Source organism: Coloeus monedula, assembly GCF_965178545.1.
Source record: "Coloeus monedula genome assembly, chromosome: Z".
Lineage (NCBI taxonomy): Eukaryota > Metazoa > Chordata > Aves > Passeriformes > Corvidae > Coloeus > Coloeus monedula.
The window spans coordinates 60,594,485-60,611,537 of NC_138822.1; positions in this window are offsets into that span (position 1 = coordinate 60,594,485).

Here is a 17,053-nt window from a genome sequence, read left to right on the forward strand (position 1 = left end):
CCAGAACCTGTGTGGAGGAACTTCAGTGAACCCTGAGAGCTTTCAGTCTGGTTCCTGCCCTTTTTCACTCCAGAGGATCTGAGCCAAGTAATTAAACAAGCTGGAGCTGAAATCAAACCTTGCCAGACGAGCAACCAACAGATTTATACGGAGCTGCAAAAATGCCTTTTTTGTTGTAGCTGCTTGTATATGTGTTTGAATTGTCACAAGGTCCAGTAAATGGCTCCCTTCTATCATAGTCAGAGGGAGGAAAGGCTCATGGAACTGCAGGGCACACAAATGACTCAGTATGATCATTTATTTCCCACTTTTCATTTAGAGCTCTTGGATAGCCTTTAAAAGCAGTGGAAGTTTCAGTGAGTTTCAGTGAGTTAAGTGTATCTTAAGAAAGAAAAATTAGCAAGTTGCTTCCCATTTAATTAAAGATATCTTCTCCACTGCAATCACAACAGTATTAAGGAAATAATTAAACTCCTTGTGCACTGTAGCTACATGTCACAGAGATAAAATACATAGATGCAGACAAAGATCAAATCCACTAGAGGATTTTCCAATAGTGGTGTTGCCTAGTGTAGGCAAATATCACTCCTCACATTTACAAGTTTTTTCATTTCAAATATCCATTTTCTCACCTTTTGTGTCCTCTAATATTCTTACAGGTGTCAGAATGTTTGCTCTGGACTGGACTAAAGTTCCACTTGGTTGAACAAAGAACTAAGCAGAACTTAGTGAACAAAGAAAGTTCCATCTTGTTTAGAACAACCTCTGTTATTTATTAGCAGGGCAAAAAAAATTGTTTTCTTTCTTGGACAATGTGGTGAGACATTTGTTTCATGTTCTGGGAAGTCTCTGCAATTCAGAGCACCACCTTTCTGGTGCTACCAGTGTGTTGTTTGGCCAGTTCAAATAAAGCAGCAATTTCCTTCCAGAGTTGCTACAGTAGTGTAAAAATCAACAGATTAAGATCTGGCCACTGGAGACACAGAGTTTTGTGAGGAAAGAGACAACATCCTGCCTGATTGCTTGAGGACATATTGTCAACACCCAGACTGGAGGCACACAGCTGTAGATGCTGCCTACACCAAGCAGACAATTCAGGATTCCACACCTCAGTGGAGTAAAAGCATTACAAGTAAAAGCATTACATTTAAACTTCACAGTCTCTTGAAAGGACACAGATCTCCCTTCTTGCTTACAGGAGTATCTTCCTAAATATTCCCGAAGCTATAGAGCGAGAATACTCTATACCACTTCTGATACCAAATTGCCAAGATCTGATACCAAGATTTTTCCAGTCTACAGGATGTTCAAAGTGTTATGATCAGAGTTAGGAAAAGTTGGCTTCCACAAAGTTGTTGATTAGTTGCTGAAATAAAGTTGGTAATTAGTGGGTAAAGAAAGTTGTTAATTAGCTCGTTGAGTGTTTCTGCAGTTGAGCAGTTGTGCATTGATCAGGTTTGGTTGTTATAGCTTATCAAGGTTGAAAGTATTAGTTAAAGTGTTCATTGTGTTTGTTGCTAATAAAATCATTATAGGGATTGGGGTACAAAATGGAGAACAGGGGAATGTTCCAGAACCTCTATGAGGTAATCACAAAAGGGAGGGCTTCGGACCGTATCTGCATAAGGGAGGAAATTAAGGACTATTACTGGATGTTCCCCAAACCATTCAGAAGACCCCAGACAACAGCCAGATGACAACGAGCCAGTGAAAGGACACCAGACATCAGCGAGCCAATCTCGACGCTCCGGTTGGGTGGGGAAAGGGGCGGCCGGGAGGCGGGGACTGGGGGTATAAAATGTGGCACCTGAGGCTGGGAGAGGAACCTCTGATCAGAGCTGTTGCAGGTGAGGCTCTCAGCGCTGTGCCCTTTGTCTTGTGTGAGGCAAATAGCCTCAAGTGGTCTCTGATTGTCTTTCAGTTTAGTTCTTGTTAATAAATTTGTTTTAAAGCTCAATCTTGAGCCCGTTTTTAACAGAGATTTAGGTTGGATATTAGGAAACTTCTTTTTTTCACAAGGTTGTAAAGCATTGGAACAGACTGTTCACGGAAATAGTAAAGTCAGTAGTTCTGGAGAGTGTTAAAAAAATGTGCAGCTATGGCACTTGAAGACATGGCTTAGTGACCATGAGATAGTGGTGTGGGGCTAATGGCTGGACTTGGTCTTAGAGGTCTTTTCCAACCTGAACAATTCTGACACTACGTCTCTGGCACTCCGTGCCACACACCTGTTCATAAATATGTAGAACACTTTTTTTTTAAAAATTTTTTGCTTCTTTCTCCGTTACCACCCTGTTAAGCCCTTGACAGCAGCCTGAGAAGTGCTGGCAGTATTCTCAGTACTGCTCTGTTCAAGTCTTCTTCCTCCAGCTCTTCCAACCCACAGCACAGGGTGAGCAGGGACTGCTCTGTCAGTGGGGCATCCAAATGCTGCTGATGAAATTTCACCAGAGGCAGTATGGAAAAACCTTGGCAACAGATGATAGGGGGAAAACAGAGTTATAAAACCAAGCACAATCTCTTCAAAGGAGAGCATCAATGCCACAATATTCACAACATGGATCCCAGGTTGTTGGGTCAGGTTTGAAAGCCAGGAAGGACTTTCTGAGCCAGAAAACAGCTGAAGGTCACTGGCAGGAGGATTTCAACATGGGACAGAAAGGCATTGGGATTTTTTCCCACTTTGTGTATATGGGGAAGGAACAGAGAAGGAAAACAATGATAAGTATTTATTGCTAAGTTTGCTCACAAGGCTGCTACTGCTTAATGTGATTGCATTTAGTAGAGTCATAGGTCAATGGTGTTGATGTGTGCTTTGGAAGAACTGAAAGACAAGGAAAAAGACTTTGCCCCAGACTGTCTTGAATTTGTGAATGCTTTTGGTCCATGCATGTGTGTTTCCTCAGACGGATAACCTGCTGTTTCCATAGTGCAAGCCCTGAGTCCCCTGCTCTGCACTGGAAACTTGGAGCAAAGGAGCCAGAGAATGAAAAAATCCACCCGTACATTGTAACTGGAAAATTGGATTGGAACACTACACATTAAATAATAAACTTGAGTTGTTGTGCATTCAGGATAAAGCTGTGTTTGTTTTGGCAAAGACATATGAGTGGTTTAGTGCCACTGGAGAATGAGAATAACCCCTCAGCCAAAAGGCAGTTGTGAGGCTGTCTAATCCAGTGGTTTACTCTCTCTTCACCAGTCAGCTGTAACGGCCTGAGGATCACATAGAATGGACAGGTATAAACACTTTCCTGCAGTGCAGCAGGAGACCAGAGAGGCAGTGCAAGGGCATCTTCAATAGCCTTAGAAAACCATTGTTTAACACTCAGATAATCCTCTTTGTCCCAGTGAAGTGCTGCCACCAATGAAAGATAATTAACATGTTGTGTAGATTCCTCGTAGGTTAAAACAAAAGATATTTAGAAAGACAGAGAAGGTTTTATGATGTTTATATATATTTAGTTAATCTTCTCTGCTCTCTTTGTCCTAAACTTTTGTCTACAACATTTTTTTAGAAGCCTGAGAAAATGTTCAAGAGAAAAAAACATACGCTTTCTTCCTCTGAGTCACAGATAAGAAAAATTTGGAGAAAATTTGAGCTGTTTCTCTAAACCACACAGCACCATTCCTAATCCACAGCAATGGAGGTTTTAACATTACAAGTGTTTATTGTTAAAAGAATAAAGTACTGTAAGACAAAGCTGAATAGAATATTGAACATTGTGTTCAAGAGGGTGTGAAATCGTTCAGAGGTGAAAGGACGGGCTCACACAGTCCGCCCAGAGGATTCAACCTGGCGAGCTGTGGTCAGCCTACCGCCCGCTGGTCATCCTGTGGCTACACCCCGGTCACTCCTTCAATGTGGACAGCACAAAGCAGCCGCCAGCCGGGCGCGTCCGTGTGGCTCTGGAGTGCCTGTGCTCCAGCAAGCAGCTGCCTGGGCAGACGTGCTTTGACCACACCTCTGGTGGCCAGCTGCAGAGGGATCAGGCTGGTACCTGCTGGACACCCTCTGCACAGGCTCCTAGTTGGACATGGAGAAAGTCTCCCACATCAAAGTTACTCCATGTGGCACATGGTCCTGTTTCAGGGAAGTACTAAATAAATCCATGGCTGGAGTTCCAGTGAATAGATTGTACCTCTCTCTGCTCAAGTAAAACCAGGAGCTTTGGATAGATGAGAAACAAATGTCTGTCAGTGCCAGACACTGTTTCGATTGTGGAGAGAAAGCTAAAGTCGCATAGAAAAAATGGAAATTTCTTGCAACTAATTTGTAATGCTGATCCTATCCAGAGTATTTGCTCTGTGTATGTGTGTTGTGTTTGCAGCAGGAAGTTTGCAGCCTTCCTGCAGGCCCTGATTGCTGGAAAGTGCAAAAATCTATTGAGAGAAAACCTTGCACAGCTCCTGCAAACAACCCTTAAGAGCCAGAATGTGCACAATAGGTCTGAGATGGGGTAAGAACAACAAAAAATGTTGCCAAGTGAAAGGGGAGAAAGAAGTGTTTCTGAAATTCTTCATTCTCAGTGGAGTAAATCTGATCCTGAAAAGGACCACTCATAAAAAAACCTTTCAAAATGCAGTGACTCCATGGAACATCAGCAATTTGTTATGCAGGATATATTTCCTCAGTGTTTCAGGGGGTTTTGGCTGCCCTGAGTGTGCTTAAGGATGCGCAGTTTTGCTACCTCTGTAGTACTTAAAAAAAAAAAAGGCAAAAGGAATTTCCATCTATTTTAAGATCAGAAGAATTTTGACACTTAAGAAAGGCAACAGCGGAGCTCTGAGCCACTGTACATGCCTTAGAGCATTTGGTCATGAATGATACTCCTCAGAAAAGTCCATGCTGACTATTTGTTATGACCCAGTTATTAAAATTATTCGAGAGATACCTCTGCCCCAGTTAAGGTGCAAACAAGACCATATGCCAAAATCAGTAGTATGGACTTTATTTAACAGTTAATGTGAGGAAGAGCAAGAGATAAAAAGAAATAGAAAAAAAAAGGGGGGGGGAGAGAAAGAGAGTGACAAAGACAGGTTAAGTAGAAAATAGCACCACTCCATGGATCCTGACGGTGTCCTGTTGATCCTCTCCTTTTGGTGTTCTCAGTGGTGAGGGCCACAAAACACGGAGTTCAATGGATTAATGCACATTTGGGCCAGGTGGGGATGCCCAGGTACCGCCCCTGGGGAGGGGCAGCTTGACAGAGTCTCTTGCAAGAGACTCCGGGGGTGTTGCATCACTTTGCATCCCCTGCAGTGCACTGGTGGCCTCAGCAGTGAGTCTGGGGGACACCTCTGGGTCTTTGATGGTTTATGACCCCTCCTCAGCTGCCTCTCATGCCAGTGTCCCATGTGTTGGCCTTCCCATGGCGGGGAATTTTACAGCTGAGCCGGTTTGTGTGAGGGAGGATGGTTGTTCACTGCCTCTGACCAGAGATCACACACCAAAAACTCTCTATTTCATTCTCTGTTTCTCTGGAGGAACAGTGGTAATAACTGGTAAAATAATGAGGCTAAACATGCCCAAAGTAAAAAAAAACAAAACAAACACAATTGTATAGTGAAACACAGAACCTAGAGGTTCTGAGGGCAAAACACTGGCTTGTGATTTCACATAAGATCAGGAACTGGGTATGTTTTGGTGCACAGAGATTGGGGTAAATTCAATGGCTGTTTACTTTAGAAGCATGGCAGTTATTCCCCTGGGCAAGTGCCCTTGCCACTTAACCAATCCAGGTCCAAAATACACCCGCCAAAAGGTGCTGGGCAGGACTGCCCTGGCCATGCCAGCAGGAACAGAGCTGTGACTGAAATCTCCTGATCACTGTAGCACAGCAGAGGAAGGAGAATAAATCTTCAGCACAGAGGGCTCACACCTGAGAGAAGCCCCAAGAACAGGCAAATAATGTCATGAGCTGTCAGCAGGTGGTGTTCAGCTCATCAGGACACCCAAAAATCCCAGGGACAGAGGGGGCTGTGCTCACAAAGTGTGTCTTGAGGATTGTTTGCTTTGTTACCAGTGAGAATAGGTTGGGATCTTTGCTCTTGAGTAACTTCTCTGAAGTGCCCTAATTCAAGGGGAAAAAAAATCCTTAAGCTTGCATAATAAAACGGATCAATTCTCATTACCTTTTTTAAAAAAGCCTGAGCTAATTGTAGCTTTTAAGTGTCTGGGGGAAAAAAACTAGGAAGGAGCTTGCATTTACTCAAACAGAAAAGGGATGGAATTTTTATTTAAGCATCTGGTGGTTTTCCCAAAACTCAACTCCCAAACCACCCCATTTTAGCCTTATTTTTAAACGCTCTTTAAACAAGCTGTGAAATTTTTACTTTTCATTGTATATTACAACATCAAAAGCATAACTTCTCTGCTGCTTTTGTCCTCCATATCCATAGATCATTGATTTTTACCTATGCTACTAATGGAACTTGAAATTATTTTCTTCCATGTTTGTGTGCTGAAGGTGTCTGAACTCAGAGCAGGATTTGGAGCAAGCTCTGCTCCCATGTGTTAGCCATACGTGCCTCTTCCCAGAACTGTGTGGATGCTCACAAAGAGATCATCTTCAAGAACTATTTTCCTGAAGTAACTCTGTGGTCCATCATCAGAAATGTACCCTCAAGCCTTTTGAGTCATTCTGACAAGTTATATTTCACAATATGTTCCCTGGTGACTTCTAATATTTCTGCCTGTGTGGATACAATTTGATGAATTCAGTCAAGTAAGGAGTTTCTCTCGTGAGAAACAGATCGATAGATGAGATAGGTGAGATGTGTGTGTGTGTGTGTGTGTGTGTGTGTGTGTGTGTGTGTGATATACGGCAGGAGTATCAATAGAGTGCCTCTAGAAAGTCTCTAAGTTACATGAATTCTTGAGTCAGCTTTGGGATGGACATAAACAGGGCAGATAGAAATTGTAGGGACAGAGCTTGGGAGAACTGCAGTGGAACAGTGGAGCAGCTACAGTGAAGGTCAGCAGTGAGGAGAAGGCTCTTTGCTCGTCCCTGCCCTGCCTTGGAACCGATCCCACAGGCTGCCTGGGAGCCACCACTCCCTGCAGAGCAGTGACAATGGTGGCTGTGCAGCTGAAGAGCTGGATCTGCTGAGCAGTTTTCAGGGAACTCCAGTCCTGAAGCTGTAGACTTCCCTGCGTTCTCCTCAGGCATTTTCCTCCCACCATCCCCAGGTGGAAAAGAACAGCTTGCTTCCTCCAGCTGTCCCCTCACCCAGCTCTGTCACAGAGGTGTTTAATGCAGTGCAGATGTGTGGTGTGAAATGAGGCTGGATTATCAAGATCATGCCAGTCAAGACCTACAAAGGCATCTATCCACTATGGCAGCAGTTCTGGGACTGCTGTTCAGCTGAATCGAACCCATACACTGTCTGACTCAGTCGGCTGGCAGGCAGAATACCAAACTTGCTGAGAAATGGGATTCCAAACTGTAGTGCTTAATTCTCAGATCGCTTAGGAATTGGTGAAGGAGACTCAGAATGTCCCACAGGACAGTGTGGTGGATGTGTCACACTGCGAAATGTAGCAAGAGTTGGCCTGTGGCTGTTATTATTTGTTCATGGCGGTAGAAGTAGAATTTCACAGAAACGACATCGCAAGAGTTGGAGGTACTTGAAATTTAATTTTACATGATGGTTCCTTCATTGGGCTTAATTTTCTTTTTATTTCTTGTTTTCTTAAATAAGATAATTCTGAGTTTTAAGAAACTTTTCACTGTAAATAAGCCCAGATTTGAGGGACTTTAGGGGGCAAGAGTGAGTGTTTTTCCCAGGAATGTACCATTCCTATGCTTTACCTCAGGTCGGGTGGCGACTGCCTAAAGACTGGAACCACTGGAGTGTCAGGCACAGAATCACATATGGTGCCAAGAATGAAGCTCAGCAATCTCTAAGTGTGCAGAGTTCGTGAAGATAAAAAACCAAGAAATGCCCAGAGCAGAACATCCCCATTGTCCCCAGGAGCATGGCAGTGACATTGCACCAGAGAGCAGCGGGGCACTGCACAGAAATCTGTAACACTCAGAAGGCGTAGATTTGCCCTGGCCTTTGCTACTGGCTGCTCCAGCCAAATGCTACAACTCTCTGACAAGAGGCTGCAGCCAGGTGAGGATCGATCTCTTCTCCCAAGAGACAAAGGACAGGAGGAGAGGAAACGTCCCCAAGGTGCAGCAGGTGAGGTTCAGGTTCCCATGGAGGGCAGCCAGGGGTGGTCAGCACTGGAACATCCACCTACAGTCCCCGTGTGCCTTTCCATGATGCCTTTAGGGTGTCTGCAGCTTTGATGCAGAGCGCCCTGGGGGGCTCCTGTGGCTGGGTTTGCACTCAGGGTGAGGATGCCCAGGAGCCGCTGAGCCCGGCAGTGGGGACGAAGGCCGGGGCTTGTGGGCTGGGAGGTGTGGCTCTGGGGGCTGTGACATGCCAGGGGATGGGTCACAATGGGAGCTGTCAGCAGGGGCATGGCCAGCTTGGCAGCCAAGTGACATGGTCCTGCTGGCTGTGACATCACAGAGGACAGGTCACACTGGCACCTGTGTCCAGGGCCATCAGCGGGCAGTTGGATTTGGGCAGCCAGTGAGGGCAGATGCAGAGGGAACGCTGGGCTGGATGGGGGGTGGCAAAGCTGGGCTGGATGGGGGCTGGCAGAGAAGCCCAGGGGGTCTTAAACCCAGAGTGAGAGCTGGGACCCTCAGGGCAGGGCTCTGTCCCCAGAGCTGGGGCAAGAGGGGCTTGAGGCAAGAGGGGCTTGGGGCTCTCAGCGTGGCAGGGGACCAGAGAGGCTCTGGGGACATTCCAGGTGCCCCCAGCCCCCTGCTCCCTCCCAGCCACACCTGCTGAGCCCCCTTTCTCCCAGCAGGCCATGTCTCCCACGCTTGCCTTCATCCTGGCCCTGTTAGCCACCCACACTGGGCTGAAGGTGCACGTTCAGGTCGATGAAGATGCAGTCAGGCGGATGCGGGAGCGTGAGGAATACCTGCATCAAGAGATGACTCAGCTCCTGCAGGAGATTGAGGGGAGCAGTGGCACCATGGAAACCCTGCTCCCTTCAGCACTGCAGCAGCAGCGGCTGTTTTGGATCATTGTAGCAGCCCTGGTTCTGGTTCTGCTTGCTGTGGGCTGCTGGCTGGTGAGGAGAAGAAAGCGTGGCTCTGCCAGCTGCAGTGAGCAGGAGAGATCCAACAGCCTGGAGAAGGTCGGCAGCCAGGAGAAGGTCAGTGAGCAGGACAAGAAGGTCAAGGGTGCAGACAGTGGTGGCAGCACTTTGGCTGTGCCCACCCCATCACCAATGGGCGCATCCAGGATAAGGCTGGAGCGGGCTGTCAGCAAGCTGGTCTAGCTGAGAATGTCCCTGCTCATGGCTGCGGGGTCAGACTGGATGGCCTTCGAAGGTCACTCCTAAGCCCAACTGTTGTGCGATTCTGTGATTCTACAGCAGGACCCACCCAGCTTGGAGGTGCTGAAGGAGCTGCTGGAGGACCTCCTCGGTGTCTGCCGAGTGCTCTCCAGGAGGAACTTCATGCCAGAGTTGCACCCAGCCATCGGGATGGACACCAGCTCTGAAGCCTGGAGCGTCCAGGAGAACAGCACCGTCTACCGCCCGCTGGTCATCCTGCGGCCACCCCCCGGCCACTCCTTCAATGTGGACAGCACAAAGCAGCCGCCAGCCGGGCGCGTCCGTGTGGCTCTGGAGTGCCTGTGCTCTGGCGAGCAGCTGCTGGGGCAGAGGTGCTTTCTCCACGCCTCTGGTGGCCAGCTGCAGAGGGATCAGTGCTGGTACCTGCTGGACACCCTCTGCACAGGCTCCTACTTGGACGTGGAGAAAATCTCGTGCTGGGTCCAAACGCTGGTGCCATCAGCCTGGCTGCTTTTGCCCCACTCGCTGCACTGTCAGCTCACAGCGCTGCCCTGCGGCAAGTCCTGCAGCTTCCAGCTGACCAGCACCTCTGGCCTGCAGATCAGCCTTGAGATGGCTCTGGCAGTGCAGCAAGGCAGCTCAGGTGCCTACCTGAGCCTTGAGTAGGCAGCAGCCAGCTCTGCCAGCAGCACCGTGTGTGCCAGGGAGCTGCCGCCTCTCACACCCACAGCCAACATGCCATTGCTGCTGAGGACTGAAGAAAAATGAGTTGAGGAAGGTGAAGTCAACCATTCCTCAGGGAACATTTTTTGTCTTCTGTTGAGATTCTTTAGCTTCTTTTTTCGTAAATCTGAAAAGTTTAGCTAGATCAAAGTATGTCGCAAGACGGTCGGCGATGAAAGAGACGGGGCAGATTGCTTGGATGCAATAAGCCAATTTTATTGATACAGAACTGAGTATTTATACCTTTTTAGCAGTTATATAAGCAGCAATCACTATAACAACCATATCTGTGTTTCTTAATAACATTGCAAAAGTAGAAGCTAGCACTAACTATCACAGGTACATTCCAAGCATGCCTTTTATGCTGACTATTTCAGTATAAGCCTTACTGCCTGCCACGGTTTGCGGCCTAGCAGCGTTAGCGCGGCTACTTCTGACATGAGTTTAGCAGTGCTCTCACTTCTGCTTTCTAGCTGTATCTCCACAATAGTAATTCTGAAACCTCCCAAGGCAGAGCTGGGAAGGTTGCCATGATTTCAAATATGTATTTGTTTTTGTTGAGAAAAATATACAGCCATAGGAGCTTTTCCTATACCTCTTTTTTCCATAATCAAAATAAAATTAAATAATTTGACTAATACTTGGTCTCCCAACAAGTCACTTGTGATGAGAATACAGACAAGTCACAAATATTAGTAAATTGTCAATACTGTCAATTACGGTGGCAATTAAAAATTTCATTGATTCTCACCCAGCTCCATCTCATCTGTAGGGGGGTTCCTATAAAAGGACAAAATTGGGCCCAGTACAGGCCTATAATTAAAAGGAAGGAAAAGCCTCTTGTCTCTATCACAAAGGTGACAGAGGCTAAGTGAAAAATTGTCATCACATCTCAATTTAAATCTGCCAGCAGCTCCCCTGCTCCCAGACTCGTTCTGACCTTCAGTAGGGAGGTGCTGGCGTTCCCAGGAAAGAAAACACCACAAACTTCCTGGGCAAACCCAAGCTGTGTAACTATATCAATGTGGGATCTTTTAGGTGGTGTTCTACCTTTTATTTAATGAAGTGCTTGCTGCACTGCTCTTGTTGCTTCCCCCAATTTACTAACTAATATTACAGTAGTTGCAGACAGAACTTGGCACCAGCAGTGAACCTCCTCTTTCTCTTCATTATTCTTTAGAACAAAATTAATTTGAAGAGGAGTAATCCATGAAAATTTGTTCCTTTACAGCTCCATGGTGAGGCGTAACAATTCTGACTTACAAAACCAGAGAGCAGTGGGCTATAAACTATTCCAGAAGCTCTTCCATGGCCATGGCTGCAGGAGCTTTTCCTGCAGCCCTGGGGCTCTGGACGCCCTTGGCCGAGGATGGGAATAAAAAGTATTAGAAATGTGTCTGCCCAAATTAAGGTGCAAATGAGACCATTTGCCAAATTCAATAGTATGGATTTTATTTAATACTAAATATATGAAAGAAAGGAAGAGAAAGAAATAGAAAAGAGGTGGCAAGACAGAAAGATAGTGACTGACAGATTAAGTAGAAGGTATCAGCACTCTGTAGATCCCACCAGCGTCCAGATGATCCTCTCCAGCTGGTGGTCAGAGTCCCCTAACAAACACAGAATGCAATGGATTAATAGATTTCAGGCCAGCTGGGAATGCCCAGGTACCTCCCCAGGAAAGGGGAGGGGCAGTTTGACAGAGTCTCTTGCACCAGGCTCTGGATCTGTGGCATCACTTTGAATCCCCTGCAGTCCTGTGGTGCAAGGCCTCTGGGCAGCGCTTTGGGGGGTGTTTGATGGGTTCTCACACCCCCTCAGCTGCCCCTCACGGGAATGTCCTGTGGATGTGGCCTTCCTGCACTTGGGGCTTCCACAGCTGGGCCGGTTGGTGTAAGGGAGGACAGCTGTTCTCTGCCTCTCACCAGAGGTTACACCACACCCCCAAAACTCTCCTCCTACCTCCTTTGTCTGTGCAAACCTGGCCTCTGTGTGCTGTGGCTGCCCCCACCCCAAAGCCAGCCAGGATAATTTTCTGCTGCCTCTGGCTTTCTTCAGATGCATTCTTTTCCCTCAGCCTTATTTCCTTCTCCCTAGACCTGAAATGACTGAACAGTAGTGTTCCCTTTATCTTACCTAGGCGGCTTAACTCAACAGTCCAAAGTTCCAGTCAGGCATGTTCAGGGAGGGCTGAGCTTTTTTCCCACCATGGTTTCCTCCTCCCAAATGTTTGCAGTGCTCTGGTGTTGCCTTTGTAATTCTACTGGAACCTTGCCTGTGCGTTGGGAAAGAATGGCAAATGATATCCAAAACAGCACCACAGATTCATGGAGCGGCCTAATCGTGTTTTGTGTTGCGTTCCCTGCTCCTTTCTAAGAATGCCCAACAGCCCAGTGCTGTATTTCTGGCTGCTGCCAGGCAGAGCTGTTGCACGGACTGCTGACACCTCTGCTGGCTATGAACACTTCACTGGGAAGGTGTGTGTGCAGAGCGAGAGTTGTTTGCACAATGGATACACTTCTTCACAAAAACTGAAAATGAAATTTATCTACTCCCTAGCCTTCCTCAGAAATACCTGCTGCAGTATTTTTAACCAATACTGATACTAACTAATATTACACTACTAGCATTAGCAGTGAACCTCCTCTTTCTTTTCCTTCGGGTTTGGAACAAAAATAATTTGAGGAGGAATAATGCCTGAAAACTCTTCCTATACAACAGCTCCATATGTTATGTTTCTTCACAACAATTCTGACTAACGGAGAGCAACGGGATACACACTTTTCCCAAAGCTCTTCCATGGTTGTGGCTGCAGGAGCTTTTCCTGCACCTCTGGAAAGGGCTCCGGGGGCAAAAAATCCCCAAACCCGGGAAAAAATACGCAGATGACACCAGGGTGGCTGCTGTGGTTGACACACCTGAGGGATCAGATGCCATCCAGAGGGGCCTGGACAAGCTCGACAAGGGGAGCCACGGCAATCTCACCAGGTTCTACAGTGCTGCAGTTGCAGCTCAGAAAACCAACCCTGTCCTGGGCTGGTCTTCAAGGTCCCTTCCACCCAAAACCCACTCTAGGAATCCATGATTTCAGGCACACTGAGCATTTCCTCGTATTGGGGGTGTTTCACCCCTGAGGACACCAGTTCATCAGGAGAGAAAGCAAGTAAGTTCCTCTTTCAGAATCTCAAAAGATTTTACTGAGCTCCATGGTTTTGATGAGCGGGAAAGACTCCACTACTAGAATAAGTAGTAAAGTAGGTACGTTTATTCCAGCGCTGGGACGCAGGGGGGATAATTCCTCCAAAGTCATGCGTGCCCACAGCCGCATTCAGCTTGGTACATATCGGGTTACAAGTTCCATATTCATTGAGTTTCCCAATACGCCGATACATATTCATTGCCCAGCCCCGCCCAGCCTCGCCTCGTATTACAGTGAGCCCAAAAGTCATTTACATCCACGTTGTGCTTGCACAGTGTTGTCTGGTGGTCGTGGGCAGGGGTCTCCAAGATGAAATAAGAGTCTTCCTCAGATGAAGTAGAGGGTCTTCCTCATGCCAAATTTTTCACCTTTCCTCCCTGTGCATGCTCTTTATGCCCCTGGGCTAAGTCCAGACTTCGAGACTGGTCTGAGTTAGCTTTAGGTTAAAAACAGGATCTTTGATCAAGATTCCTTCCCTTTATCAATAGTCTCCTATCTTCTCATCCTGCTTTGGTAGACACAATAAGTATTGGGCAAGTAGTATGCATTGCTTCTAACAAACCAATTCTTAGTAGATCATTTAATCTCTGCTTCCCCATCCCCCTGATTCAGTTTGAACTGTTTATTTCTTTGGAATATTAAAACCTCTGCTATTGTTGTACACAACAATAGAATTACTTGTCAGGGTCACATATATAACCTGAGATGGAATCAGAAATTCTGTGTTCCAATGCCTCAGGCAATTTTATCCCTTGCACAAAAAGCTTCTCTGACACAAAGTTTGGTTCTTTTTAAACTCAAGAAATTTCTGGACCCCAAATTAAAACTCACAGATGTCAATGTATTTCATCAGAAGCTTCGATCTCAGCAGTGTCTTTTCCACTGAATTTTGCGTGACTGTAATATTTTCTATCATGTCCAAGAAGCAGTTGTTGTGACTCATGTTTCCTGTGTCTCTTAGGAATGCCAAGGAAATGCGATCTCTACTCTTCTGACACAGCTCTCTTCATGATGTAGGACAGCCCGAGTGCTGATGTGCAGGAGTTCCTGCTGATGGAAGGGGCAGGGATGAGGATGCAGCAGGCACAGTGCCAAGCTGACAGAGAGATGATCTCTGGCAGCGGCACTGGAGAAGAGTTTCCAGGTAGGACTGAAAATGGCTCTTTGTTTTGCCACTTCCTTCAGTGCTGGTAAGAATTTAGCCCAAAGTTGGGAACACCAGAGCATGGAGCCCTTTCCAGGGTGGTGTTGGCTGAAGTGGCAGAGGGAGCCCAGCAGGGATCAAACACAAACCAGCAGTGGACTGAGCCCCTGTGGTGGCAGCAGGCAGCTCTGGGCTCCTGGCACTGCTCGTGGCATTTTCTATTGAACCATCTCAGAGGTCTTCTGTTGTGCTCTGTATTTCTGAGTGTCTGTCCTCTTGCTGTTGCTTGTGGTCTGCACCTTTATTTCTCCAAATTACAGGAACTTTTGAGATGCCTTTCAAAGAAAATTTTATAAAAAAATGAATATGAATGCAGTCCCCCTAATTTTTTTTGGTCTGGTGATTCTTTGAGCTCTTAAGACCTTGAAGCCTTGATCCCCTGTCGTTATATTGAAATTGATAAGAAAGAAATGCTTTATGAAGTATTTTCATAGCACTGAGAATGGGAGAGAAACCCTGGAAGTGGAGTTGGAAGTTCCCCGTCCCTCCTAAGTGGAACATAGCAAGAAAGAAATTAAAGAAAGAGGGAAGCAATGTCTAATGAAAGCCTGGCTCAGTCAGCTGATCACCTGTCAATATTCTGCTTGGCAAACCAACAGATTCTAAATACACTCATGGAGATGTTTTTCATGGCCCATCTCACACCCTGATACTGTGCAAAGGGAAGAGGTTGCCTCCCCAAAGGCTGAAACTGGCAAAAGGAAAGCCCTGGGCCTTGAAGTAATTCCTGGCAGAAACCTGAATGCCTAAAAGCACCAAAGGCACAGAGCACGGCTGAGGCAGAGACAGCCCCGCGCCCTGGGAGGAGCAGCCCCTGTCCGGCAGCTGATGAGAACTGGGATCCACTTTTTCTGAAAATCAGTTAAATATCAGTTACTTGAATAACATCCCACTTATCCTTTGCCACAGTTACGCAACTACAAGTTCTTTTCAGAACATGCAAACCAGGTGCCTCAGCTTCTAAAATCAAGCAATTTCTAAAGTTTTTCCTTTCAGACCTCAAGCTCCCAAGAGCCAGTGCAGAAACATTTCTTCCTTTTCACTCGTTCACTGCTCAGGATTAGTGGTAAAATAAACACTCAAGGGGGATGGCAGAGATGCCCAGGGGGGTTTAAACCCAGAGTGAGAGCTGGAACCCTCAGGGCAGGGCTCTGTCCCCAGAGCTGGGGAAGAGGGCTTGGGGCTCTCAGCGTGGCAGGGGACCAGAGAGGCTCTGGGGACATTCCAGGTGCCCCCAGCCCCCTGCTCCCTCCCAGCCACACCTGCTGAGCCTCCTTTCTCCCAGCAGGCCACGTCTCCCACGCTTGCCTTCATCCTGGCCCTGTTAGCCACCCACACTGGGCTGAAGGTGCAGGTTCAGGTTGATGAGGATGCAGTCAGGCAGATGCGAGAGCGTGAGGAATACCTGAATCAGGAGATGACTCGGTGTACTAGTTTGAAAACAAACCAATGGGAGGCACCAAGTCAGAATAACAATTTAATGGGGAAATCAAAGAAAAGGAAAAAAAAATAAAACACTGGTTCAAACTGACAGAGTCAGGATACAACCTGACACCCTGTTAGTCAGGGTGGTGGTAGCAGTCTGGTAGAATGGTGGCTGCAGTCCTCTGAAGTGGTGATCCTGTAGAAAAGGGGTCTGCTCTTCCTCAGAAGGTCCAGTGGTGGCTATGTAGCTCCTGTCCTCTGGAAATCCAGTGGAAGGATTGTCTCTGGTGTGCAGCATCTCAGATTATATCCACAATGGGATGCCTGGTTCCTCCCTCTGGGTGGAGCATCTCACAATGGGGTAATGAGTCATGAGGCCAAGTGTTGATTAGGCTCATTAGCAGAAGATGGTCCAGAGGGAGTTTTCTCTGAGTCAGGCGGCAGGACAATGATGGGCCATTAACAGCAAGATAGTCTGGGGGGAGGAGGCAAGGAAACACTGCCCCACCTGGTTTCAACAGCTCCTGAGGATGGTAATAGAATACACTGCAACCCAGGACACTTGGCTCCTGCAGGAGATTGAGGGGAGCAGTGGCACCATGGAAACCCTGCTCCCTTCAGCACTGCAGCAGCAGTGGCTGTTTTGGGTCACTGTAGCAGCCCTGGTTGTGGTTCTGCCTGCTGTGGGCTGCTGGCTGGTGGGAAGAGGAAAGTGTGGCTCTGCCAGCTGCACCGTGTGGGCCAGAGAGCTGCCGTGTCTTTTTGCTAAATACCACCTATGATGTTAGACAAATGGGATGAAATTTTAGTCCTTGCCTAAAGTAGTCTTTTTTTTTTTTTTTTAAATAAACCAGATAATTAGTGGTAACTTTTGAAAAGAGGCCGAATAATTTTTTTTACACTAGACTCTGTCACTGTCTTTCAACTCTTGGTACTGGTTTGGATGTAGTATTTATTTTGAAAAATAATTTTTGAGGTGATGATAACAAAAAAGCAGTAATGATAACAAAAGTGGTAGAATTACTTGATTTTATTTTGGAGTTTGTTTTTGGGGATTTTTAAAATTATTTTATTCTACTTTGTTTGCTTTTTAAATTTTTTGTTCTGTGCTGCTGTTGCATTTATTCAGCCT